The sequence below is a fragment of the Sminthopsis crassicaudata genome, chromosome 5 (genome assembly GCF_048593235.1).
Source record: "Sminthopsis crassicaudata isolate SCR6 chromosome 5, ASM4859323v1, whole genome shotgun sequence".
Lineage (NCBI taxonomy): Eukaryota > Metazoa > Chordata > Mammalia > Dasyuromorphia > Dasyuridae > Sminthopsis > Sminthopsis crassicaudata.
Window position 1 is genome coordinate 267,904,608 of NC_133621.1, and position 22,485 is coordinate 267,927,092.

The 22,485-nt window shown below is 35.6% G+C and overlaps 1 protein-coding gene and 1 pseudogene across 10 annotated transcripts in view; both read right to left on the bottom strand.

The window, feature by feature from the left end:
* Positions 1-415: 415 nt before the first annotated feature.
* Positions 416-8,439, bottom strand: LOC141544599 (zinc finger MYND domain-containing protein 19 pseudogene; annotated as a pseudogene).
* An 8,329-nt stretch (positions 8,440-16,768) lies between these two features.
* The window catches only part of LOC141544613 (uncharacterized), a 79,011-nt gene continuing 73,294 nt past the window's right edge, over positions 16,769-22,485 (bottom strand). For 2 of the 10 annotated variants that reach the window (XM_074271003.1, XM_074270998.1), the window contains 2 exons: positions 19,996-22,230; positions 16,769-18,578 (listed from right to left, as the gene is read on the bottom strand). The gene's annotated coding sequence lies outside the window, so the exon portion shown is untranslated. The remainder of the gene's footprint in view (positions 18,579-19,995; positions 22,231-22,485) is intronic. The other 8 variants (XM_074271007.1, XM_074271004.1, XM_074271006.1 and 5 more) reach the window with 8 other exon arrangements.

Genomic DNA, 22,485 nt, shown 5'->3' on the forward strand with positions numbered 1-22,485 from the left:
AAAACAAAATAGTGACTAAGAATGCACTATTTGACAAAAATTGCTAGGGAAACTGGAAAATAGTATGGAAGAAACTAGCTATTGACCAATATCAAACACCCTAAAGCAAGAAAACAAATATATTCATGATTTAGACAAAAAGGGTGATATTATAAGCAAATGAGGAAAAAAAGGACTGTCAGATCGGTGAAGAAAGATAAAATTTATGGCCAAAGAAGAAATAGAGAACATAATGTGAAATGCAAAATTGATCATTTTGATTATACTAAATTAAAATTTTCTTGATTTCTAGGGGAGAGGATCAGGGAAGGGAGGGAGAAAAATTTGGAACGCAAGGTTTTTCAAGGGTGAATGTTGAAAACCATCTTTGAATGTATTTTATTTATTTATTTATTTATTTAGTATTTTCCCCAGTTACATTTAATAGTTTTTTTTTTTTTTTTAAATTAACATTTCTTTTTAAAATTTTTGGATTCTAGGTTCTCTCCATTATTCCAAGCAGCAATTAAGAAACCACTTGTGAAGATATGCAAATAAGATAAGGCTTCATCTACTTTAGAATTGGAATAGGCCTGAAGGTCCTTGAGTACTGACTCAAGGACTAACCAAAGTTCCCTTTCTGCTTTCTTCCCATGATAACATTTTCTCCCTACTTCAATCAAATATGGCAACTATGTACTTATTGGACAAGTTCAATTTCCTGGGTAGTTCTTTTGTTAAGAATGTAAGACTTTCATCCAATGAGTATGATGGTCAGTGGTAGGAGGGGTGTTTGCATTAGAGACTGTTTTATACTTGAAATAGTATATTCCAAAAGTGACTCCTCCTTTCGATTGCTTATTTGTTGAGAGGGATGCCCAATTCTCAAGAGAACATACAGTGAACTTTTGATTTGCACCTAGAGATCTTTCCAGCTATTTATTAAATGGTGACCATCACCATTCTGAGCCACACAATTTTGGGGGCTCATCTGGGATCACATGACTTGGTGAGTAGGCAAACACTTGGGTGCTAGCAGGGCAGCACCCTGCCCTGATTTTGGCAGCCCGCCAACATCTGGCTTCTCCTTGCTCTCCAAAGTAATGTATGCCTGAAATGGGAGAGACTCAAGGCAAAGCAAAATTGAGAAACTTCACAATAAAATTCCAACCAGCTAAATGTAAGGATTGATCAGTCAAGCAATTTGCTGCCCAGCAACCCAGAGGGAAGACCCTTTTGCACCCCTTTATTCAAGTTACAGACTCTGGAGGGCTGCTCTGGACAAGATAGGATAGGCCTTCTTGGGTGACTGGAGTGAATTGGGGACAATGGGCATATTTGGGCATTTTGGAATTAAGATTCCATCCAAATTCAATGGATGTGGCCCAGTCACAGCCACCCCTTGTGGAGAAAAATTTAGAAAAATGATCAGAAAATACAGGGAAAAATAATCCTTTGGGAGATAAGCATTTGGAACAAACTGCCAAATTATAAAAGAAAGAGCAAGAAAAAGATGATAAGGTATGGTTTTGACTGGGATAACTATAATATTGGCCTATGTATGGTTCCCTTCAATACTAGGTGTGTCAAAAACTAAATTTGTTTGTTAATAGTAAAAAAATCTACTAATCCAGAAGAGGAAGTATATGCTCCCTGGGGCCAGATAATGTTGAGTAAGAATCAAAGGGAAAGAATGTATTGGAGAAGACTTTAAAAACACAGCAATGAGAACCATTATTATCTCTCCATCCTCCATACTTAGCCCCACCTCAGGAAGCCATGGCCTCCAGAATTAAACTGGAAAGAGACAACTTAATTCAATCAGTTCCTCCTGGGGACAGTGGGACAGGGGGGAGGAGGTGAAGAGAACCTGAGGCTACAGGAGGATTTCATTCAATTAACCCCACTCAGCCCCTCAAGGGGCCATTTGCTTCATTCACCCTTACATTAGGGAAGTAAGAGGGTTCTTAGAGAACTGATAATTATGAGAAATTGAAATGCCGTGCCAAAGGAACAGAACATGAAAAGGCCTTTGGAGTGATTTAAGGGACCCTTTTCCAGAGCCCAAAACACCAAGTCCTAAATTGTCTCCCTTAAGAGAAGTTCCCTTCCCTTGGTTTAGGGAGGTATAGGATATGTGAATGCTCCCCTGAGTACCACAGAAGTCAGGTCCATTAAGAAAGAAATGAGGCCCTTAATAGAAGATCCCATCTGGCTAGCAGAATAATTTTACCAAATTCTGAGTCCTAATATTTTTAATTGGGGAGAACTTATTTTGAATAAGACTCCCACCCAGAATCCTTGATATGGTGGGATCCCACCAGGAGACACTTGTTCTTAGGAGGCATTGGGGGCCATAGAGATCTTTAATGACCTGTTTGCCTGAGGAGGTTAAATTATCTAAGGAGACCCTGGTGATTTACTTGCATTCATATGGGAAAAAGGGAAACATTGTGCCGATTTGTGATCATTTCAGAAGTAGGAGTGGACTTGCTGAGGAATGAATTTATTCCCCATGGACTCAGCATATACCCCAGTAGGGACTGTTTTATACTTGAAATAGTATATTGTAGAATGGTACTAATGAATGAAGAAGACCAGACTAGGATACAGTCTGAGGTTTGAGCAGGACCTGATATACAAGGAGAGCAGAGCTTCCCACCCTGTGGTTCTGAACCAATATGCCATTCTGGGCTGTGTTCCTAGTTCTGCTAAGTGATTCGGTTTATTGGATCTAAAGGATGCATTCTGCGGCTGCCCTTTAGAGGAGAGTAGTAGAAACGTCTTTGCTTTCCAAAGGGAATATCCAGAGACTGAAAGGAAGCAGCCTCTTGCCCCAAAGTTATATTGAGTCCCTGCATTTATTTGGTGGAATCCTTGAAAATTGCATGGGAGACTTCCAACCAGTAATGGGAACTTGGGTGCTACAGTATGTCAATGATCTACTAGTAGTGGGGGATGCAAGGGAACATACCAGTAGTTGTACCATTAATCTATTAAATTTCCTGGGAGGATTGCAGTTTAGAGTATCAAAAGAGAAATTGCAGTTTGTGGAGAGGGAGGTGGAATATTTAGGGCATTTGATGAGTGATGGTAGCAAGAGATTGGACCCTTCCAGAATTGAGGGAATATTACACATACACAAATGTAAGACAAAAATAAGATCTACACAAATTTCTGGGGTTGTTTGGATATTGTCAGGTATGGATAGATTCTTATTTGGCTATCACTAAACCCTTGCATAAGGTCCTGCTGGAGGAGAGTCCAAATTCTATCATGTGGGATCAAGAGAGTGATCAGAAGTTTGAGTACTTAAAGTATTTGTTAATGTCACCGCCTGAATTGGCTCTCCTCAGCTTGGAAAAACCTTTCCACTTGTTTGTCAATGTTAAGGGAAGGGTGGCTCTGGGAGTTCCTTCTCAAATAAGAGGGGGGGCAGAGAAGACCAGTGGCTTTCCTTTCTAAAGTATTAGATCCTATGGATGGCTGACCTGTGTACAAGCAATAGCTGCTACCCCTCTATTAGTGGAAGAGAGTAGGAAGCTCACCTTCAGATGCACTCTTATAGTAAGTGTCCCACAGCAAGTAAGGACAATACTAAATCAGAGGACTGGGATATGGCTCACAGATTCCACAGTTTTGAAATATGAGGCAATACTATTATGAAAAAATGATCTAGTAATTACCCAAGATCATAATCTTAATCCTGCCTCCTTTATGTTCCCTGGAACAGAACCATCCCCTGGAGAGGAACATTGTTGCTTAAAGTTAATTGATTTTCAAACAAAAGTAAGAGAGGATTTTCAAGAATCGCCAATCCCTGGGTGAGTGAATTGGTTTGTAGATGGCTTTTCTAGGATGGTAGATGGAATAAGAAACAATGGATTTGCTATTGTGGATGGAGAGAAAGATTTTGAGATAATAAAGGATTTGGACTTTAATTCCTGACTGCATTTGGGGTGATTATTACACTGAACTGAAATGACGGCTGCCTCTAGAAGCCCCCCAAGAAATCTGCTGTCAGAGAAGATTACATTTTTTAGAGAAGAATATTATACTCTGGCTGGACAACTGGTGCAGCGCAACCTCTTTTGTTGAAAGACTAGCAAGACTGCTCAACACCAGATCCTGAAAGGGGGATGACCTCTGGCTTTCAGACCATTTCAGATCATTCCAAAACATACAGGTGGATGTCACTTGGGCTGCCACCAGTGGAGCTTCCTCGAATATTTGCTGGTCATAGTGGACCATCTGACGTCACGGGTGGAGGCATTCCTTCAGCCCGAACAACTGTCTCAACTGTAAATAAGGTCTTACTCGAACAAATTATTCTCCGATATATAATAGTGGAGATGATAGACTTAGATCAGGGAACACATTTTTTGGGCCAAGTATTGCAGAATCTGATTAGGGACTTAGAAATTACTTAGGATGTCCACACCCCTTGGCCTCCTCCCTCTTCTGGGAAAGTAGAAAGGATGAATCAAGAAATAAAACAGCAACTGACTAAATTATCTTTAGAGACCTTGGACTAAATTGCCTTCTCCTCACTCTGGTCACAATTATAACCAAGCCAGGTAGAGATATTGAGCTTTCACCTTATGAATTATTGTACGGTCATCCTTGCCAGGCTTATCATATGGGAGACTGGGACCCTCTTTTAGAGATAAAGGATTTGTTTCTTAAGAGAGATGCTAAATCATTGGTATAACATTTACAAGAACTACAATGAAAAAGTTAATAGCTCAGATTCCTCCTCTAGGTTTCCCTGTTCATGGAACTCAGGTGTGAGGTTGGGTGAAGGATGAAAAGTTGACTCCATGCTGGGACGGACCCTACCAGGTGATACTGACCTCAGACACTGCAATTCTGACCCAGGAACGAGGCTAGACACACCACACCAGAACAAAAGGACTTGTGGCACCACCTTTATTGGAGTGGACAGTTGAAGATAAGGGAGGCCTGAGATTACATTTGAGGAAGGGCCCTCTACTGAATGGGAACACAGTCTCTGAACCCAGTGCATTGTAATTGTCTATATATCACTCTTCTTATTACTTTTAAAATTTGCTTTGGGCCTTTTTGCCTGTTTGTTTGCAGATATATTTTCCCCTAGGAATTTCCCCTTAGCCTCACAGTAAACTCACCTACCTCTTAATTGGGCAGGGATCTGTTATATTGGATTAATAAGGTCATTTTTTTTTCTTTCTTCCTGAACAAGCAGACAAATATTTAGAAATTCAGTTGTATGATGGTTTGAGAAGAGAGAAATGGAGTTTAGATACCTCCATTATCCAGACTGGTGATGCAAATGGTTGGGATGACACCTAACCCCCAGAAAGAATAGTTAGAATATGGGCCAGCCACCTGGGTTCAAGATGAAAATTGGAGATATAGAAGCCCAAAATATATGTAGAACAGGATAATTAGACTTCAAGCAGTTGCAGAGATTATGTTTTGGCTGACCCAGCTATTCACCCAAAGAGGCCATTTTACAGCATAGACTTGTAGGCTGAAGAAAGGGGGGTTTGTGAGAAACTAAATTTATCAACATGTTGTATAAGGAACATTGGAAAACTTGCTCCTATTTCTGTATAGACCTGGACCTCACCTTTCAATACTTCCTGGTGGTCCTGGGTTGGGGGGAAGCTGGTGGGTGGAAGTAGCTTCTTTGGTTTGGCCTTATGGCACTTAATGGTGCTATATTATTCCCTACCTGCATACCTTGTTTGATCTGATTGGTAACTGGAATAGTCCAAAACTCATTACCCAGAATGATCAGATTGGAAGGGAAAGTTGAAGGGTCTGTTAGATTGATGGAGTTCAAAGAACAAGGGTTCCCACCCTTGGGCCAGTGGCCCAAGACCACCAACAGGAGCCAGAAGGGGATTAGATAGGGAATGTGAAATTATGTTACAAAATTTGAAGAGATTTCAGTGTACAAATAAGAGGGGGAACTGAACAAGATGAGGTGAAATCTCTTAAGACAGTTGTGAAAATAGAGTAAAGAAGCTGCATGTGCTTCAGAGTTGGAATGGGCCTGAAGGTCCTTGAGCATTAACTCAAGGGCACACCTAAATTCCCTTTCTGCTATCCTCCCATGACATCATTTTCTCTCTACTTTGACCAAATATGGGCAACTATGTACTTATTGGCCAAGTTCAATTTCTCGGGTAGTTTCCTCAATTAGAATGTAAGATCCTCAGCCAATGAGAATGGTGGTCAATGTTTGTGTTAGGAACGATTTAAAGTATAAAACCTTTCCCAAAAGGTGTCTCTTCTTTTTGATTGCTTGCTTGTCAAGAAGGACACCTACTTCTCGTGAGAAGGTAAAATAAACTTTTCCTTTGCTCCTAGAGATCTCTCCAGCTTTTTAATCAATGGTGACCACTCACCATCCTGAGCCACACATAAATATCATCCTATCTTGTAGTAATGTAAACAGGTTAAATCCTTAATTAAGTCCCTTGGGCTATGACTTTCTTGATTACTTCCTTATGCTTCTCCACAGTCCTCTAAATTTTCTATTCACCTCATCCTGTTTCATTGGATGACCATCTTTTCCTCTGAAGAATTATATACAAGTTTTGTTGACAACGTGATTCTTGGTTGCATTATACTTGAATTGCTTCTGGATTCTTGAAATATTTTCTCCTTGATCTGGGAATTTCAGAATTTGACTAAGACATTCTTTGGAGTTTTATTTTAGGATCTCTTTCAGGAGGTGGTCAGTGGATCCTTTCATTTTCTATTTTAACCTCTGCTTCTAGAATACCAAAAAAGATTTCCTTCATTAATTTCTTGAAAATTGAAGTATAGGCATTTTTTTTCCTGACTATTTCTTTCAGGGAGTCCAATAACTTTTAAATCATCTCTCCTGAATCTATTTTCCAGGTCAGTTGTTTTTACAGTGAGATATTTCACATTTTTATTCTATTTTAAATTTTTTTTTTGCTTTTTTATAATTTTCCTCAATGAATTTTTGTTAATCCTTTCCTTAATGGCTAATTAGGCATTCTTCTCCTCATTAGTTTTTTTGGTATTTCCTTTTGCATCTCTAATCAATTCTTTTCCTAATTTTTCCTTTATTTTCTTAGTTGATTTTCAAAGTCCCTTTTAAGTTCTTTCATGGCCTGAGCCCAATTCCTATTTTTCTTAGTGGCTTTGGATGTAGGAGCTTCGACTTTGTTACCGTCTTTGTGTGTTCTGATAAACCTAGTCACATAATTATATTCAAAAGTCAGAATTTTTTTTCTGCTTTTTTTTTTTTTTAAATATTACTTCCATGCAGACTGTTCTTCAAAGTAACTGCTGATGCTGGAAGCCCGTCCCCCTGACCTTTACTCAGCTGCTGTGGCTTTCAGGTATCTAGGTGATGAGCTTTTGCTACATGACGGTATTTAGACATGTGGCCCAACAGTTTCTCATTTGAAGATTACAGTAAATGATTCTATTTGTAATTTCTAACCAAAAAAAACTGTACATTACAAACATATTAACATATAAATAATGAGAGGCTTCCTGCTTGAAGCCTCCACAGTAGTCTGTGCTTGAGAATACCACTGGAAGGGAAGCTTTGTCCCCCTTATAGAAAGCCCTGAAGTGGCTTGGTCTATACAGTGGCTGTTGTATGCAAGCATCATTGGATTCTTCAGTGCTTCCGGCTTCAATAACCAGTCTGTTGTTACTGTGCAAAAACAAGAGTCCACAGATGCCCATGGGAACAGGAATCTGACTGCTGAGATGTCACTGATCAGTCATTGCTCTGGCTCAAGCTCTTGCCGGAAGGTTCGTTTCTTCTCCCAACAGTGGTTCTTGTCAGCAGGCCGGTCCTTTTGCTGGCACTGGGAACCACAGTAGCTGGCTACCTGACACCGGCCACAGATGTTGAATTCATGTAACTGCTTTTCAATCAGAGTGCATGGGGGATAATGACATTCATAGTATGTGCAGGAATTCTCTTCTTCTTCTACCACATCTCCAACGAGTAACATTCAAGACAGGGAATTGTTCTTCAATAGGATCAGTGGGAAGCTGCTGAATTGCCAGCCAGTACAAACTCTGCTCCCTTTGTTTACTAGAGATTTCTTCTGCTTTAGGTCCCCAACCCCATGGCACTAACTGCAGGTTGTCTAATCGATTGTCCACTGTTACTGCATTAAGATGTACCCACCTGAAATCCCGGAGCAATTCCTCCCCTGTGTCGTTCCCACAACAACTCATGAAGTAAACGTCCAGATCCCCTTCCTTGGTTTTTGTCAAAAGCATCAGCAAATATTTTAGCACCATTTCCATCAGCAGCTACTTCCATTCATGCCTCAAAAGAGTAACTCTCCACCAGTGCGATGTCTTGTTCATCTACCAGTGTGTACTTTGTCTTCCCGGCCACTTGGCCGAGCCCCACGATGCCCAGCTTGCAGTCGGTAGTGGCCAGGCCTCCCCCTTGTAGCAGCCACCACCCGCGATGCCTCCCTCCCTCCTTCCCTCAGGCCGGGGCCGAGTCTGAGGCTAAGGCCCTGGCGGCCTCCACCACCACCGCTGCCGCCGCCGCCGCCACCGCCGCCGCCACCATCACAGCCTCTTCCCACCTGCCTGCCGGGCCTGCCACACACCGCCCTTGTCTGCTCATTTTCTTAGCCTATTGCTGGACTTTTTAAAAGTAGGACTCTGTTTCCAGTGTGGAAGGTGCATTGTCCCAAGCTTCAGGGCTTCATGCAGCTGCTTTCAGAAATCCTTCTAGAAGTCTGAATTTTGTTCATCACTCTTTTCTGCCCTCAAACTATTAGATGTATCCCTGCCACACAGTAGTTGTAAAATCTAGTGTGCTTTCTAGAGTGGGGACTCAGCTTGATCAGGACTTCCCTGGGACTTTACTCCAGACCCCCACCCCGTAATCACCGACTATCTCCATTGACCAGGAATCCTCCCTGGTGTACCTGCCGGAGAGCTTCAGAAGCCTGCAGTGCTGCTGCTGATTCAGAGGTCCCACCTTGCTGATGCTGGGATTTGGACTGGAACTGGGACCTGACCTGCACTGGGATTGCACGCTGAGTTCTGGTTCCACAGATCATTTTTGCTGACTTTCTAAGTCCTCCTTGGGCTGTCTGGGCTGAGACGTCTGGAAACAGCTAATACTGCCACTGGTTTAGAGATCAGGCCATCTGGGCTGGAGCTTGATCCAGAGCTGCACGTGTGTCCTGACCTGGTGTGTTCTGTGCCAGGACTCCGACCCTGGTATTACAGACCTTTGCTATTGAGGTTCTAAGCAGTCTTCAGCAGAAAAATGTTCTACTCCCTTTTGGGGGGGGGGTGTTCTCATCCTCTAAAATTTGTCTAGAGTCATTGTTTAAAGGAATTTGGAGCAGTCTGGGGGAGAGGTTGGTAAATCCCTGCCTTTGTTCCACTATCTTGGCTCTGTCTTTTGTATATATTTTGTAAATAAAAAGCTATCATTAAAAAAAGAAAAAAAAAGTAAAAATGTTTTTGTACAAACACAGCCAATGCAGCCAAGACTAGGAAGCAGCAGAAAGCTGGGAAGCAATATTTCCATCCAGTGTTTCTGAGAAAGGCTTCATTTCTAAAATATATAGAAATTAACTCAAATTTATAAGAACACAGACCATCACCCAATAGACAAATGATCAAAGGATTATGAACAATTTTCAGATGAATAAATAAAAGCCATTCCTAAGCATATTAAAAATTACTATACATCACTATTGATCAGAGAAATGCGAACTAAGACAATGCTGATGTATTACTTTACACTTCTGAGATTGATTAAGATGACAGGAAAAGTTGATACACAATGAAGAGGATGTGGGAAAACTGGGATAATAACGCATTACTCATGATGTTGCAAAATGATCAGACCATTCTTTAGAGCGATTTGGAACTATGCACAAAGAATTATCAAATTCCGAATTCCCTTTTATCCAGCAGTATCTCTGCTGGGATCTATAGCCCAAAAAGGGCATAAAAGAAGAAAAAGCTCACCCTTGTGCAAAATATTTGGTAGAAGCCCTTTTTTGTAGTGGGAAGAAAGTATAAATTGAGGAGATGCCCATCAGTTAGGGAATGGAACTGGTTGATTTTAGAAATGCCTGGCCAAATTTGCATGAACAGATGCTGACTAAAGCAAGCGGAACTAAGACAAAATAGTACACAGTAACAAGATTTTGTAATGATCAATTGTGATGACCTTGGCTCTTTTCATCAGTGAGGTGATTCAAGACAATTCCAATAGAATTGTGATGGAAAGTGACCTATACATCCAGAAAGAAAACTGTGGACACCGAATGTGGATCAAAGCATATTATTTTCACCTTTTTTTGGTTGTTGTTTTTTGTTGTGGTTGTTGTTTCTCATTATTTTCCTATTTTCATTCAACTTTTCTTGTTTAACGTGAAGAATATAGAAATATGTTTGGAAGAATTGCACGTGTTTAACTTACATTGCATTACTTGATATATTGGAGGAGGGGAGGGAGAACAATTTGTGATACAAGGATTTGTAAAGGTGAAAATGATGAAATCTATATTTACATGTATTTAGAAAACTAAAATGCTATTTAAAAAAAATATGGAACTGGACTTCTCTCGACTTAGAACTGTAGACTTTGGGAGCAAAAAGGGAACCTAGTGTTAGGTTTTATATGTGAGGAAATTGAGTACTGAAGACAAAAAGGCATTTGTCAAAAGTCATATTGACTGCAAGGGACTTAGCCAAGACTCAAATTCTTAATACTGTGGTAATAGTATCATAGAATTTTAGAATTAAATTTCAGCCCTTTATGAGTTCACTGTATGAAAAAAAGAACACCAAATATAATTTTCTTCATGACTATGGAAAATAATTTGCCACTTCATAATTAGAAAGGGCTTTTATGTAAGGAAAAGAAGCCTAATAATAGTAGCTTGTGAATTATCAAGAAATGGTTACACTTTCTAGGTCTTCTATGAAAGCTTAAATAGAAAAGATGGGAGAAGACAAACTAATCCCAAAAAGTAAAACCCACCTCTTGCAAATTAATGTTAGGTCACAGACATATCTATATCTATATCTATATCTCTATATCTATATCTCTATATCTATATCTATATCTATATCTATCTATCTATATATATTCTAATTTACCCTTACATGTGGCTCTAAAGAGTTGCCATTTTTGAGCACTTAGAATATTTTAATTTGATATATTTTAATTAGTTTAAATATATGCTCAATTAAAAAACAAACCTCATTTATTAATAATTTAGATTTCATTTAGTAAAAAATTCAAATTATTACAACTTCATGTCAAAACTTCAGCCAAAGGCTTTAGGGTAATAAGAATTGAACTATAACCATGATTAACAGTAGAAATTTCCTTTTTTAATTCTTTCCATAACATGCACACTTTTTTGTAACTTCATTATGACTTTTTAATCTGATGTGATATTATTAATTTTATATAGAAAATAGTTCACCTCTTCCTTAACATAATGATTAACACTACCGGCACCCGAAATGAATATGAATTACATTAATAATTGGATTTTTTACAATTAAAATTCTTATCATGTTCTACCATTTAAAGAAAAGTTGTTTTGTTTTTTAATGAAGAAAACTAAATCCTAGAGCTGACTTACTAAAGGAGAACACAAAGTATTTTCCTGAATTTTTTCACTTTAGCCCGTTTGCTGTTTTACAGATTCTTCAAATGTGGCCCGTTTCATTTTAAGCCTGTAAAAATAAATATATTGTCAACACTTCAAAGCTTCTTAGAACTTTTTATAGTTAATTTAATTTAACAATTTCTTATAAGATTCAGCACCTCAATTGCAAACCTGAAAGATAGGTTTAAAGGAGAAAAGTTTTTAAAATGCCTCTAAATCCAGAGATTTCATTTGATTCGAATGAAAACAACATGCACAGCTGGAAATGAATGCAGGATATTGAGAGTCAATATAATGTAATTGAAGAAAGGGAGGAACACAGAAAGTCTTATGTAAAAGGCAATGCTTTTTTTGGGTAAGCTTTGATAGGAGTTAGAGATTACAAGAGGTGGAGGTAAATTCCATATTATAGAATATGCAAAGGCACAGACATCAAAGACATCAAAGAATTTGAAATTGAAGAAACTCATATTTGCATATAAATGTTCCTGTCTTTATATACATTGACATTTTTAGACAAATATATCTATCTATTATAAGACACTCTGATACATAGATGACCATGATCTAAAATCACTGTGATTAGGAGTTGTGATTTCCTTGGTGTAGGAAGATACTGTCCACCTATTGAAACCTGCAAGCTCATGTCTTCCAATGTTTCCTGCCAGCATTGAAAAGGTTCAGACTGTGACTGAGGGTCACAGTCAGTATATGTCATCATTAAGATTTGAATTCTCCCCATTAAACTCAGTTCTCTTATCATTGTTTCTGGACATCAAAAAAGCCAGTCAATTTTCTTTTTCTTTAATAAAACCTGTGTTTTGATAATTTTTTCAAAAATACTTTTTAAAACGTATAATTAATAAGCTACACTAACACTTGGATAATAATAAAAAAAAACATTCTATAATGCTTGGGGGAAAATGTTGAAAAGGTACAGTTAATCAAGATGTTTTTTGAAGGGACAGTTTTTTGGAGAGTAAGTATAATAAGACATGAACTTTTTATTGGAATAGGGAATTCTTCATGAGGAAACTCCTAGCAGCATGTATCTGTGGCAGCTCTTCAATATACATTTTTAGAAAACTTTATGTGGAACAAAATGACTGGTTCAGAATAAACATCAAGTAACAAGTCAGATGTACAAAACTGAACACAAATTTCCATGATTGGAGACAGGCTGTCTATACGATGGATTACACTGCTTCTAGCGTAGTTCTAGAGGGGGTAAAATAATTTTCTAGCAGTACTTTATATGGCTTATCCTTTGAAACTCTGCTGATGAAACTGACAATATGAAAACCAATAATTTTTGGAACATGCCATTCAATCTACTTCCCTATAGCTCCATTTCTCATCCCTGAAACTTTGAGGACCAAAGTATCCCTCCTTTTGTGGGAGATAAATTCTACTTAAAGTCCACTTTTGACATTGACATTCCCAATATTGAATACAATTCATTGATTCATCTAAAAATAAATTATATGTAAACAGATTATTCCTCTTACCCATTGGAAAAAAAGTAGTTAAAAAAAACTGCATTGTTATGTCATGAATTCATTTTGATTTACACTAAATCTAATCACAGCATTAAATAAAAAAATGCTTTTAACTCTTACATTTGTGCATAATCTTCAAATTCCTTAAAATACTGCCGTTTCTTCTGATTCCCTTCTTGAGATTCTTGCAGCTATAAAAATTCCAAACAATATATTTCCAATTTTTAACTTTAAAAATCAAATCAGAATGTGATCCTTAACTAATTGATGGATTAATTAGTGATGCCTGTACATTAGACATTTTTAATTTGACATTTTTACTTGTCCATCAAGTAGTATTCCATTGCATTGACAAAAACTATGCATTGTAATCTTTCAAATGGCACTATATTCAATTCACTTTCATTTTACATGGGCTCACACCCCATATTACATATGTAAAATCATGTATGATTTCAGTACAGGACACTTCATCAGTGTTTATCACAACCATCCAGAACTAGAAACTCTAAAAGAGTTACCACAAGTAAATAGTCTTAAGAAAATTTCATAGGGTCTTCTGGCTAGTAAATCGCAGAGAATTCATTGAACTTGATTTTCCTAATTCCAAACCAACACACTACATCAAAGATGTCTTGTGTAAAATAATCAAGATTAAGCTTGTTCATTATAAAGCTACATCATGAAATTCATACTCTAATGGACAAATACATGTTTTCAAGAAAAAGCAGTCTTTGAAAAGTAACGTTCTGATGTAGGTTACTGACAAATTATATTCATGCAATTATCTAAAATACATGTTATAAAGTTTAGATATTTGGCAATTGCTCTTCTAACAGAGCTGCTAACTCAGAAATTTTGAAGTGGGTATGTTTTCATGTTGAGAAGAAGAGAACTAGATTACGAATCATCTAATCTTTTCTCCAACCATAGTGATCTTTCTCTCTCTCTCCCTCCTTTTCTCCCTCCCCTCCTCTCTTGCTCTGTCTCCTTGGCTCTCTCTTGCTCTCTTAAACAAATGCTTATATTGCTCATGTGGTGCTGGCTTCTACTATAATTTGTATTATAAATGCACTTTCCCTATTATGCATTGGCTTCCCAGTGAGGGTGCAAATTCTCAAGAGACAAGAGAGACAAGAGAGTATGGCTTTCCTATATTCTTGATAACCTAGTCGGAACTTGTCATAGTATATAGTCACAGAACTGACATTCATTACTTAATGGACTAATTGTTGAACAAAGAAGAAACAGAACTTTCACCCCAATTCTCATGTAGCTTAGTTACTCTCCTAATTAGGGAAAGAAGAAAGGGAAGAAATGGTGCCAGTTTCCCTTGAATGCCACTTAACTGAGCTAATTCATATGGACAAAGATTGATTGCTTCTTTGCTATTCCTTACAAAGTTCATTCCACACCACACTTCAATCTACAAAAGCTTTTTTGAAAGGCAGTATTTTAATCAGTGTGGGTTAAAAGGCATGGGAGGAAAATGAGAATGAGTGATAAAGGAAACGAAATGATTTGGGAAATAAAATTTATTCCATTTCCAATATTGATTTCTGAAAACTAGAAATGTTTCCTAAGCTTAGCAATATGGAAGAATAAGTTTTGAAAAGACTAAAACTAGTAATAATATATTACTTCATAAAAGTCATTATTAAAAGTTAAACAGGTAACAGAACAGTTGTTGTTGTTGTTGTTTTTTTTTTTTTTCCCCACATTAGGAGGTGATTGTCCAAGTATGACAAACAATGATTACTTTTAGAGATAACTAAAACTATTGACTTTTGTGTTTCTGGAGCAGAGAAACAAGCATTCCTTAAGTGCTAAGAACTGTGTTAAGAGCTTTACAAATTAGTTTTTTCATTTGTTTCTTAAAGTAGCTCTGGGAGGTAGGTGCTATTATTATCTTTATTTTATAATTGAAGGAGCTGAGTAAAATTACTTGACTTCCCCTGGATAACCCCAATAGTGTCTGAGGCCACATTCGAACCAAGAACTTTCTAACTCCAGATATAAAATTATATTCATATTTCCACCAAGCAGCTTATGCTGAATATATATTTGGTTACACAAAGTATGATATACCTGATTTATTCATTATTATTACTTACCAAAAAAAAAAATCCAATCCTTTTGTAAGGATTGATAAACAATATTATGAGTGAAAATATTTATCCCAATAGACAAATGTTATAAATAGCTACAAATCGTAGATGTTCCAGTACTTGTCCATATAAAGGGCAGGCACAGTTATCAGAAAATACATCATAATATTGGTTTAAAAAAAGTGTTATGATGAAAACACTTTGCATTAATCAATGACAAATTACTGAATTTTTAAACACGTACCTTCCTTTTGCTTTCATCTAATTTCTTCTATAGTTGCTTCTGTCTTAAAATCTCTTCATAAATCATGGATTTTGAAGTCATGAATAGTTCTTTTTAGAAATCCACAAGGTTTTGTTGAAGTTTTCTTATTGCATCCTGATTAAAAATATGAATGTATAATTTCTACCGCTGATTTCAGTATTAGATTACATGAAATAAATATAACTTTATTGATATTATTTTAATTTTGTTAATTGATTTAATATGTTGATTGATATTAATTGATATGAATATTTTTACATTATGTTTATTGCATGAACATATTCAGGGTTATCATAGATTTAGAACTAGTAAAATTCTTAAAGACTATTTAATGCAAGCACCTCATTTTGCAGTTGAGGAAAATGAGATCCAAAGAGATTAAATCAGTTAAATCATAAAAGTAGTCACTGAGAAAAGGATCAGAACTTAGTTCTTAAGACTACAAAGTTCTTTTGATTGTACCACATACCTTCTATTCAGCATGGAGAAAATGCTTGTTTCTCTTTCTTCATCATGAAACATTGTTTTAAATCAGATTTTCCCAGGCCATCTTCTAGAGAATTATAACACCTCCAAAGCCACATAAGGAATAAAGCTTTTTTATGTGCAATTTTACATGGAAGGTAGCGGGTGGGGGAGGATAGAATAGATACATTTTTAGAACTGATAGAAACATTTGCGGTTTTTATCTTCTATTTTTCAGAAAAAGTCTGTATAAAAATGACGCTTTTTCTTTCCTCTCATAGCTTACCCTGGAGAATGATCATTATGCACTTATGCTTGTCAAGCCTTATAAAATTACTTGAAGGGATTGATCTGATTTGAAGAAAGCAAAAAAGGGGGTGGGGAGCAGACTGGAGGGGTTGCCAGCTACTATTCATATCTTCAACTGTCCTTGCCAAGTTTTTAAAGCAGTTCCTTTTTATGCAAGCAGATGAATTATACTCCTGGTTGTAGTCAAAGGTCAGAAAGTGGAGGAAACTATAGAAAATGTGGTAGCTCTTCCATATATCTATATCTATATCTATATGTCTCTATATATACATATATATATGTATACATAGTATGTATGCATGTATATATATATATATATATATATATATATATATATATATATATATATATATATATACTTATACAATATGGTGAAAGGTCATTGGTAAAAGGAAATAATTTCATTTCATTCTCTAACCCAGCAGAAAGACCAAAGACACCCATACATACATAAATGTACATATACAAACAAACTACAAACGTATGTGTATTAATATACATACTTTATTAAAAATCCTGTGCATTATCAATATAAAGAAAATTATTGCATATGTGACTAATAGTAAATGAGGCTAAAAATAAAAGAAATTAAAAAATTATATATCATTGTATAAGATTAATTATTTTGTAAAAGAAAAAATTCAACCAATATCTAGCAACCTTTTGAAAGGAAACAGGCTAAAAGAAACCAATGTAAAATTATGTAAAGAAAATTGGCAAAATTGAATTATTATCCAAAATGCCACAATATACCATTGTGAAATGAATAGACTCAAACATATGATTATGAATACTAAAAATAAAATCTAATTTTTTTTACTGAAATTGTTAACAGTCTTTCCACTCAGTGTATAAAAGCATCATAGATAACAAAAACTGGTAGTAGATTGTAAAAAGCTATGTATTTTCAATAAATGAAGGGTGGTAATCTCCAAAACTACAATTCTGGACATTATGCAAGAAGTATTAGTGAAAATATACTGACATAAATGAAAAAAAAGATGTAGTAGGGAAGCAAAAGCACATGTTGAAAGAGGGATTTTATTATCACATACCAAAAGTTATTCTTAATGCATAATCACAATATCTTTGAACAAAATTATTTTAAACAAAAATGGTTAATCTTTATAATTTCATTAAAATATGATCAACTGTTTAATATTTCTAAAATCAATTCACAGTAGTCTGAATTAAAACTAGTCAGAATGAGCAACATGTTTTAATGGTTATGAAAAGGGTATCTATCTAATGCCCTACAGTATGGATGACTACTTGGAATTGTTACATTACTACTAGCATATTTTTTAAGCATTAACTTGTTCCAGTATTTCTAACAATTTATTCCATTGCAACATTAAATGGAATACTGGGCAAATTATTAGAACTACAAATGTATCAGTATTTACTTACTCCATTTATATTCATTAATCAATACTATGCATTTAAAATTTCATGGGCTAGCTAGACAATATTTTTAATCAAAAAATCAAAATCAAAAATCTAAAAAATGGATATTGGGTTGATTTTGATCATGAATGGTTCCTCATTCTTTTTGCATGTCTGAGTTTTTACACAAAAAATGACTAATATTAGAAACCTGCTGAAAATACAAATAACTAATTTATCTTGATCAAAATAACATTGAACTTCATTTTAAAATGTTAAATGCTTGTGAAACCATATTATTTAAAGTCCCACCACTCTTTTTGTCTTCTCCTTTTCAAGTTTTTGTAGTTTATTTCTTAAATGGATATTTTCATCAACTAGTCTTCATTTTGTTCTTCTATCACATCTAGTTTTCCAGTGTCAGTATTGAGGGTCATAAAGCTATTCTTCTGGAGCATCAGGACACAATTTGATGCTCCTACTTTGAAGACCCCTTTGTTTTGGGCATCTTTAAATCGTTTTGGAAGGAACTTATTTTCCCTCTGCATGTGGGTTGATCCTTCTGTTATGGACTCTTCTCTGAGAAATGATCTGTTCAATTTTTCATTTTCTGTATGAATTTGGTCTTCATATTTCTTTATTTTTATCTTTCACCTGGTTTAATTTTCTCTGTGTAATTTCTAACATTAATGTCTTTTCTCTGAGGGAATGACATAGTTGGTATCTCTCATTTTCATCTTTAGATATATGAATTAACAGCTAGTCCTTTAAAGGAAGGAACTCATCTTGTAGTTGCTGAAGATTTAGTTTTGGTGTTGGATGTTCCTGATCACGTATAGCAGAACTTACACAGGAAGGATGATCCATTTTTGTCTGTAGTCTTTCTCTATTTTGTTTTTCACCTTCCAATCTAGAGTTCAATATTGCATATTGAAAAAAATTATAAGTAATTGTCTTATGTGTCTTGAAAGATTATTAAAAATGGATGAAACTTTAAAATAGTTGAAAGGAAATGTTACAGTGAAGTTTGTGAGGGAAATTTGAATTCTAATTTTCAGGATTCTTTTTTAAAATTTAATATTTTTCCTATTGTATTTTAAATAAGTTTTTATTTTCAAAATACATGCAAAGATAGTCTACTTACCCTTACTTACCCTTGCAAAACCTTGTTTCTGAAAATTTTTCTCCCTTCATTCTCCCCACCCTTTCCCCTAGACAGCAAGTTAACCAATATATATTAAACATGTGCAGTTATTCTGTACATATTTCCATTTATATCATGCTCCATAAGAAAAATCAGATCAAAAAGGGAAAAAAATGGGAAGGAAAAAAATCAAGCAAACAACAACAGAAAAGGTAATACTATGTTGACAACTACATTCAGTCCCCACAGTTCTCCTTTTTGCTACAGATGGCTCTCTCCATCACAAGTCTACTAGAATTGATCTGAATCACTTCATATTGTTGAAAAGATCCAAATATATTAAGATCCTTTTGAATCTTTTAAGATATCCATCAGTATTTTAAGTCTTATACTAGTCAAAGGGTCTGCTTACAGTCTGTTTTTACCACTATTTTAATGTTTGAAGATGCAGACTGCATGTTAAATGAAGGCATCTAAACCCCCGAGTCAAGAATTCTGCCTATGCTATTCTTACTGAAGAAAAGAATTTTCTGGAATGGGAAACAGAATTGGAAATGATTTTCAGGAAAAATTAAGGAGATCAACTTGGATTAGAGACATGTTATGTTGTTCCTATTTTTCTTATAATTTTCAGTATTTCCCAACCCTTCATGATTGAGGTATTGAAGACAATGTCTTCATAAAGTTTAACGATAAATGAGAAAATAATTATAATGAACAAACAAGGAATATAACTTGTTGGATTAGAATCATATAGAATGATTGTCTTACTGAAAATATAAAGGACAGGGTCTATTGTGAGGGAGAAATCAATCTCAAATACTCCCATAGGAAAGTCAAAAGAGATTCTGCATGCTGACTTATGCTATTATTGTATATAATAGAACTCCCAGTAAGTCAACCATTATTAGAAAACTAGCATTCATTTAATGTTTCCTATGTACCAAGTACTGTGAGAAGCACTGGGGATATAAACAGAGTCAAAAATACCAATCCCTGCCCTCCAGGTGCTTATGGTCTATATGAGTAAAACAACAATTAAATAAAGGATATGAAAGCAAGTTACATATCAAATATCTTGGAGATAATATCAGAAAAGAAGGCACTTAATTACTAAAGGGACTGAAAATTGACAGTCAAATTTGAGAAAAACCAGGATAGAGTTACATGAAGTGATACATACTTAAGTGAGCAGAATGAGCACATTGTACTTCAATATTGGCTGATGATCCTCTATCAATAACTTAGCTCTTTTCAGCAACACAATGATCTAAAATAATATCAAAAGACCCAGGAGAAGAAATGTTATCTACATCCAGAGAAACAACTGATGGGAGCCTGAATGCAGGTCAAAGTATACTATTTTCATGTTTTTTTGTTTATTGTTTTTTTTTTTTGTTTTGTTTTGTTTTTGTTTTGTTTTGTTTTGTTTTTTGGTTTTGGTTTTGTTTTTTTTCCCATTTAGGTTGTTTCTTTTATGATGCCATGATTAATATAGAAATATGATTTACATGATAACATCTATATAATCTATATTAAATTGTTTATAGTTTTAGGAAGGAGGAAAGAGAAGGAGGAAGAGAGAAAATTTAGAAATCAAAATGTTTTAAAAATCAATGTTAAAACAAGTCTTTACATACCATCGGGGAAAAAAGAAAAAAGAACGAAAAAAGAAAGAAAAAACAAAAGCAGGTAGGCCAGTTTAGTTGGATCTCTGAGTTAGGGAGAGCAGTAAAGTGTGAGAAAACTTAAAAAATAGGAAGGGATCAAGGTATAAAAGCTTTTAAGTGCCAAAAAAAAGAAGTTTATATTTACTCCTGGAGGTGATAAGCAACCAATACTACTAAAGGAGGAGGAGAAAAGACATGGCAAGATTTATGCTTGAAGAAAATCACTTTGGTAGCTTTGAAGAATCGATTAGTGTGTGGAAGGCTTCATTCAGAGAAAGAAAGAGGAAGTATATAATAAAATAAGCAAGAAGCAATGAATGCCTGCATTATACTGATGATTGTAATTCAATAGAAACGGACCATTATGAGAGATGCTAGAAAGGCAGAAAATTTGTCATTATAAAAAGAAGGAGTTAAGGATGTTCTTAAGGTTGCAATCCTGGGTGAATCAGAAGAAGGTGCTCTCACTGATAATAGATATATTTAGAAGAGGGAGGGCTTAGGAAGAAAGATATTTCTATTAAGGGCAACATCCCATTTGAGATTTCCAAAAAGAAAAAAAAATTGCGAAGTATAGAAGGAGCTCAAGAGAGAAACTAGGGCTGAGTGTATATAATTGTGGAAATCATCCCTCCATAAGGGTGCTAAGGGAACTCATGAGGAGCCGATGAGACCATCAAGAGAAACACTACCATTTCCGAGGTTGTAAGCTCCATTACAGCTCAGGCCATGTTATATTCTTCTCTTATCTGCTCTAAAGTTTCACAAATTGTTTTGTATATAACAGGGGACTAGGACATTTACTGAGGAATTTGAATAAGCAGATATTTATGGCATATCAGAAATAGAAACTACCTTTCTAACCTTATTATACATTACTGCCCTCTTTGCAGTCTACAACCCAGTCAGTGTCCTTCTTGTGGTTCTATACAGGACAACACAGAACTCCATTTCCCAAAGCCACACCCTTGTGCAGGGTGTCTTCTCAGCCTGGAGTACACTGCTGCTTTCCTAACCTCCCTCTCCATTAGAATTTCTTTTAAAACTCTTGTTTAGTTACCTTCTTTACTTGAAGTTGCTGCTATTACTTTCCCCTGAAAATCATGCCCTCCTTCCTGCTCCAAATTTTGTGACTTTGTGTTTACATTTATATTTATATGCCATATTCTTGGATTGAATGTGAACTTCCTGATGGCACTTCAGTTTTGCTTTTCACCCTCAGTGCCCACAACAGAGCTTGGTACACACAAGGCACCTGATAAATATATGTTGATTAAAGACAATCTGTGCTTCAGAAAATAAGATGATGAAATAAAAATGGGCACCTACCGGAAATTGTTCCAAACAGGAAGATGGACCACATGCCACTGAATAAAAAAGATTAATTATAGGGTTCATTATACTATTATGTTAAAGATTTTTCATTTTTCATTTCCTAACCTCAATTTTTCTTGATTTTACATTAAATTTTGTAATACAATGCTTCATTGTAAGAGAAATGCTTTCAAGTCTTTACTTAAACTTATGAGTACCATACCTGCCTGCATAGAGTTCTCTATCACATTCTACTTTGTAATGCCTTAATTGGGATTTAGTTTTACTTCTTTCTGAGAATTTTTCCTGGATTGCACTAATGATCTTTTCTATACGCTTAACTTTTTTTTGTTGTGTCCATTGCGATTTTTAAAGTGTTACTGACGATTCGTACATAAAAACTTCTTCCTGATATTCACCAAGGTAAACTGAATCTGCATAAAGAAAAATACAAGTAAATAAACATAGTAGGATTTTAAATTCTGCAGGACAACAGCAATATATTTAGAATTCAGATCCTTTTCCACTGATAAAATAGTCTCCACATATGAATCTTAAGATTATACCAAAATATTATTTTGTCAGTAGATTTAAAGTGAATTTAAAATAACTTATTATGCATTATTGTTGATTGCTAAAGAGAATCTCGAAGTTGCACATTTATTAAGAACATTTTGGAGATTATTAAT